Source organism: Vulpes vulpes, chromosome 2 (genome assembly GCF_048418805.1).
Source record: "Vulpes vulpes isolate BD-2025 chromosome 2, VulVul3, whole genome shotgun sequence".
NCBI classification, from domain to species: domain Eukaryota; kingdom Metazoa; phylum Chordata; class Mammalia; order Carnivora; family Canidae; genus Vulpes; species Vulpes vulpes.
In genome coordinates this window covers 65,606,476-65,613,176 of record NC_132781.1, presented here as the reverse complement: position 1 = coordinate 65,613,176, position 6,701 = coordinate 65,606,476, and the positions used below count along the sequence as shown (strand labels likewise).

Sequence of the window (6,701 nt, the reverse complement as noted above, 5' to 3'; positions counted from 1 at the left end):
TCAGTGAATTTAAGTACCTATATGTATGTACATTAATTATAAATTTTATATAATCTATCTAATATGTCATAAAGGAAAGAGAAGCATGTGAAGCAAATGCAGAGAAACGAGAATTTTTTTCTGCTTTGTTTTTTGTTGTTCTTGATTTGTTTTTTTGTTTTTTTGAGAAAAAATAGTTTTTATAAGTAAAAATGGAGACAGAAAAGATCTGGATAATAGGGAGTGTCCATGTGCAACTATTGCAGAATATTGCCTAATTGCCTCCCAATGTTGTTTACCAATTTACACTCCATGAGCAGTAGGCAAGAGTTCCTGTGTCCATCCATGGGTATTTCTGTCATTATATCTCACGTACCTACACATAGCAGGAATATAAATGATGTTTGATGAATGAACAAATGAATGAGAACAAGGATTTTTTTTAACCATGGGGATAGTCCAAAATATAGATTCAGTCCCAGCTCTTCCTAACATCATGTAAGGGCAAATCTAGCATTACACAGGGGCTGTTCAGAGAAGCAAAGTAGAACACACTACATGGAAAGAATAGTGACAAAGAACTATCAAATCCCAGGTAAGAAAAATGTAATAGAATATAGATAGGACATGGCAGGAAGGTAGTTCTCCAGAAGGCCATATACAAAGATCCAAGCAGCACTGACTATTTCAGTGAATTCTCATCTAGTGGGAATTCAAACTCTGAGGGCAAGACCCCAGTTTCTAGAAAAGAATGTTGGCTTTATGGGGAGAAAGATAGTGGGAGGTACAAAAGACTTTAAGGGGAAGCCCGGGTGGCTCAGCGGTTTAGCGCTGCCTTCAGCCCAGGGCCTGATCCCAGGGACCTGGGATCGAGTCCCACATCGGGCTCCCTGCGTGGAGCCTGCTTCTCCCTCTGCCTGTGTCTCCGCCTCTCTCTCTGTGTCTCTATGAATAAATAAATAAAAATCTTTAAAAAAAAAAAAAGACTTTAAGGAGGATAGGCATTGAGTGGAAACTAGAAAAAAACACAGAGTTAGAGAAGAAAGTTGAGACATTTTGAGGGGATCGTTCTACTCAATTATAGCCAATAATAAATGTAAGGGAGATATAATCAGTAACATGTTTCTTTCTTTTTGCTTCCTAATCTCAAAATTAATGAAAAGTTTTGCTTTGATTAAATGCCTCAGTTCAATATTTATTGTTTGTATCTATTGTTTTACTATTGAAAAATTATATGCATAAGACTTTATGCTACAAGGTACCCTAGTAGAAAATAATAAAATGAAAAATAAAGACTAGCCATTCCTTATAAAGAAGCACTTGTCAGAGTTTCCATAAATTTTGCAAATCTGAGTGGCAGGCTTTCTCTATATTAACACCCCTCATGGGGGGGTAGGGCCTTTAACCTGCACCACTTGAGTGCTACAAGTAAGGCATGATTCTCCACGGAAGCAATACTGCATCTTTGGTGGAGACAATGAAAGTGCTTCATCCAGACTACTACGCCTTCCAGAGTTCAGAAGTCAGATGTCATTTAAGAATCTGGGGCTATTGGGACGCCTGGGTGGCTCAGCGGTTGAGCATATGCCTTTGGCTCAGGACGGGATCTCAGAGTTCCTGGAGTCCCCCATCAGGCTCCCTGCATGGAGCCTGCTTCTCCTCCCTCTGCCTATGTCTCTCCCTCTCTTTGTGTCTCTCATCAATGAATAAATAAAATCTTAAAAAAAAAAAAAAAAAAGAACCTGGGGCTATTAGGAGCAGAAAAATAGAATTGACAGATTCCTGTAAAAAGTTGGTATCTTGCCATACTTGTTTTTCCTAGAAGAAACTACATTTCCCCTACTTCTGTAAATGTCATTAAGGAATAAAGGAATGGTAAGTCCCCTCAACCTCTGGGTTCATAGCCAACCTTTAGTTGTCCACTTTTGATATTGAGTTCCTCATCCTGAAAACCACATATATGTTTAGAGATTTTTGGTTGAATAATAAAAAATTTAAAGAATACTTTTCCTCCTACTTTTAAAACTCCTTAATTCTCAGAATCTTTCCAAGCTTTCCTTTGTTTTCTACATGACATTAAGGCCAAATGTTTTCCACCTGGAGGCCCTTTTGAACATCCTCATAATTCGAGGGAGATGTTCCTGTTTATCCAACTCCCAGCAAAACAAGGAAGAGGATACAGCCCATGATGACTCAATCTGACTGCAGTTCAAAAGTAGAAAGATGGGTTAAGAGGGAAGACAGTGCTCTGCAGCAGATGTGCTTGCAAGGAGGCAGGGGTGTGGAGCATGCAGAAAGCACCTCACCCACATGAACAAAGCCCATAAGTGTTAGCTCATCAGTTCAGTAGCTTCTGCAGCCAACATCTGCCATGACACCTATGTTTATAGCCATGGTAATTGCACTGTGTCAAAAGGATTATTTCACTGTCACAATTCATTAAGGGCAAGCCTTGTTATGAGAAAATTGAGGCTTGGACTTGGGTTTTTTTTTTTTTCATCTTTATTAAGGTATAAAATTCATCTTGCATAACTGAAAAGTAGGGAATGCTTCACAAATTTGTGTGTCATCCTTGGCAGGGTTCATGCTAATCTCTGCTTGGCTCCAATTTTTGTATATATGCTGTAGAAACAAGCACTAGGCTTGTTTGGATTTTTATTTGGGGTGTTGTATTTTTTCAGTTACTATTCTGACATTCTACAGGTCTGACAAATCATCAAATCTCAATACACCAATATGCTCTTTGAGAAAAATAGATTTTCACATCATTTTAATTGTTCTTTTACACTAAACAGAGTTGTTTTCTTTTTCTTAAAACAGTGCATGCTGATTTAGTTATCGTATAATTATTATTTTTGAATTTCTGGTGATACTAGTTCTCTCTTCTCAAATATTTCTCAACAATGATCATCTATAAATTCTTCCAGATAAAATGTTGAATCATTTCATCAAGTACCCCTCCCTTAGGGAAGAAAACGTCTTAATTTTTTCTCTCATCAAAATATATTCCTGATAGTCTTGAGTTAAATATAAATATGCAAACCAGCACCAGAAACAATTAGAAGGAAACATAATTGATTATCTCTTACCTCCAGGCAGAGAAGAACTTTCCCGCATAAAAAGCAAAGGAAAAAGCACACGATGAAAAGATTGATGGAATAGATCTCACTATTTTTGGACTTCTTCCCTTTCCCTTGCTGGATAATCTTGGGCAAAATATTTATCCTTTCTATTCCTTTGTGTCCACATCTATGTGGTTGAGAAATAAGCACAGTCATGGTGAGTTTATGGAACATCAACTATATGGAATGTCAGACAAGCATTGAAAAACATACTGAAGAAGTATAGGGATAAAAAAAACACTTATGTAATCTTTAGAAGTAATGTAGTATAATCATAAGAATAGACTTTGGCATTGGACAAACCTGGTTTGTAAATTCTGCCTTTGTCACTTTAGTAGATCTGCGACTTACATATGATGATAGCAGTTAATTTTATTTATTTTTTTGAAGATTTTTTAACGTATTTATTCACAAGAGACATAGAGAGAGAGGCAGGACATAGGCAGAGGGAGAAGCAGGCTCCCTGCAGGGAGCCTGATGCGAGACTCAATCCTAGGACCCTGGGATCATGCCCTGAGCCAAAGGCAGATGCTCAACCGCTGAGCCACCCAGGTGCCGCTGATGATAGCAGTTTAAAGGGTTGTTCTGAGGGTTAAAATAGTAGAGGCTATAGTACCAAAATTATAATTTCATTATCCAAAACAGTAAACTGATCATCCAAATTCTAATGCAATCCAAAAACCAATCCTAACTCAATCAGTTCCTTCCAGAACAATCTTCTGTCTTTGTTTAATTTCTCCTTGTAACAAGGCTATCAGCATCACAATCTACTCATAAAAGCATGTAAACCAGATAAGAAAGCAACTTACAAAAAAGAAGAGTATTTGCAATGCATATGATCAAGTGTTAATGCCTTTTATATTAAAAAAAAAAGACTCCTAAAAATCAATATAGAAGACGAACAAGTTAAATAGAAAAAATGAGTAAGTAATTAGCAATTCATAAAAGAAAAACAAAGAATGGAGACAAAGATGTTAGTTTCATTTGTAATTAAAAACTGCAAGTTAAAATAAGAATATACTATCGTCTACCAATCAGCGTCAGGTATTAAAAAAGACTGATAATACTCAATGTTGCAGACAGTGAGGGTGTAATAGTGACTGGTGGTGAGTTTATAAGTTGGTGCATTTTTGGAAGGTGATCTAATGGTATATTCAAAAATCCTTAAAAACTTAAATTGTCCTTAGCAATATCATTGAAAGTAATTTGACCTAAAAATATCACAGAGAAGTATAAATATTTGTGTACATGAATGTTCATTAAAGCATTATTTTATAATAAAATGAAAAAATAGGGCAACTTGGGTGGCTCAGCGGTTTTGCGCTTGCCTTCAGCCCAGGGCATGATCCTGGAGACCGGAGTCCCACATCGGGCTCCCTGCATGGAGCCTGCTTCTCCCTCTGCCTGTGTCTCTGCCCCGCCCCCCACCCTCTGTCTCTCATGAATAAATAAATAAAATCTTTAAAAAATAATAAATAAATAAATAAATAAATAAATAAAATGAAAAATAATCTAAATTTCCGTCACTTGTGGAATGGTTAGATAAATACGTAATTGCCATCTGTTTGTCTATTACACTACTACCAGAAGTAGTGACTTTGAGGGCCATCTAAATATTGAAGAAATACTTGTAATTAAGTGTTAGATGGAATAAAAAGGATATAAACTGTATTTCTTATACTATTCCGATCCTGAAAATGAACCACTTGACAACATACACACACACGCACACAACAAACACAATGTAATGTACATGAAGTTTAGATTTTTTTTTCACTTTTTTTTGATTATCAGTATTGTCTAAAGTTTCTGCAATGAGGATTTATTTACAATTTATAGGTTAAGAACAAACACAAAGTTTCTTTTTCCTTCAAAAAAGTGATCATTTCATGTACAAGTGATATTTTATTCTTTCTGTTTTAATTAATTCTATTTTTTCCAAATATTTGCAATCAATCAATAGATAAATAAGTGTAATTATGTTATTTCTAAAAAGACCTTGGTGATGAAACAGTCCATTTTTATAGCCTGAATTCTGAAGTGTATATAAAGACAGAATTTAGGACACACGAACAATAAAAAGGCTTAATCAGGAATCCACAAATGCAAAAAAATTATATCAACAATACAGAAGGATGATTTGGTTCCAGCTGGGTAAGCTTTTGTTTATTTTATTTTTTAAAGATTTTCTTTATTTATTCATGAGAGACACAGAGAGAAGAGAGAAAGAAGCAGAGCCACAGGCAGAGGGAGAAGCAGGCTCCATGTGGGGAGCCTGAGGTGGGACTCGATCCCAGGGCTCCAGGGTTACGCCCCAGGCCGAAGGCGGCGCCAAACCGCGGAGCCCCCCCCCCCCCCCCCCCCCCCCCCCCGGGCTGCCCCAGGTTTTGTTTAGACTCAGGTTCAGGCAAATACACCACTCCTACTAAATTGGGCTGATGTCCCAAGTTCTATCCTTCACCTGTCAAGAAAAACAGAGAAAAAGGTTTGGAATGGAAAGAGCAAGTCTAATTTATTCACAGTATCAAGCACTTGTTGGGTGAACTGTCTGATCATTTAAATTAATGCTGATTTTGAAGGAGGAGAGCAAGGGTCTCGTCTTACAGAGTCAAAGAATGAATCTCACGGACGAAGGAGAGTAAAACTTAAGTTGAGGACACAGAAAAAGCTCCCAGGAGTGAGGGATCCCGACAGGGTTGCCCTCGTGGGCCTCCACTAACACTCTTATTTAGAACTGACCAGGGAGCTTGTGGTCTTCTCATTCTTTTTTTTTTTTTTTCCTTCTTCTTTTTTAAGATTTTATTTATTTATTCATGAGAGACACAGAAAGAAAAGCTGAGACACAGGCAGAGGGAGAAGCAGACTCCATGGAGGGAGCCAGACGTGGGACTCAGTCCCGGGTCTCCAGGATCCCACCCTGGGCTGAAGGTGGCACTAAACCGCTGAGCCACCTGGGGTTCCCGGCTCTTCTCATTCTTGTGCCGTCTTGGTTTGAGTCAGGACTGGTGAGAACATGGCTTCCTTTTGGGTTTGATTATTCTTGGTTGGTCACAGGCAACTGTCATAAAAAAATATACATTATATATATATATATATATCTTCCCCATCATCCACACTTAGGACAGAGTGGTCTGGTTTCTTCACTTATCTCTGGTTTCCTTACACCTCAGCATTTTGGGGATTTTGTTTTGTGAGCCTGATTCCATGGCCCCCCCTTCCTATTTTTCCCTACCTAACCCAGCCTGTCCCTTACTCAATTTGAGTTAGAAATTGAGGTAAAGGGGATCCCTGGGGGCTCAGCGGTTTAGCACCTGCCTTGGGCCTAGGGCATGATCCTGGGGTCCTGAGATCCAGTCCTGAGATCCAGTCCCAGGATCGAGTCCCACATCAGGCTCCCTGCATGGAGCCTGCTTCTCCCTCTGCCTGTGGCTCTGCCTCTCTCTCTCTCTCTCTCTCTCTGTGTGTGTGTGTGTCTCTCATGAATAAACAAATAAAATCTTTAAAAAAAAAAAAAAAGAAATTGAGGTAAAGGGTGCAGGCATAACTTAAGGAAATGTGCAGGCAGTCCCTACAGGAGCAGGATGTGCAAGCATTTCATTT

At 38.4% G+C, this 6,701-nt stretch overlaps 1 non-coding gene across 1 annotated transcript; it reads right to left on the bottom strand.

Annotated features, from left to right (window-relative positions):
* Positions 1–2,514: 2,514 nt before the first annotated feature.
* Positions 2,515–2,617, bottom strand: LOC112923727 (U6 spliceosomal RNA). The gene has a single exon (XR_003235745.1). It is a non-coding gene; the product is annotated as a U6 spliceosomal RNA (small nuclear RNA).
* Positions 2,618–6,701: the final 4,084 nt, after the last annotated feature.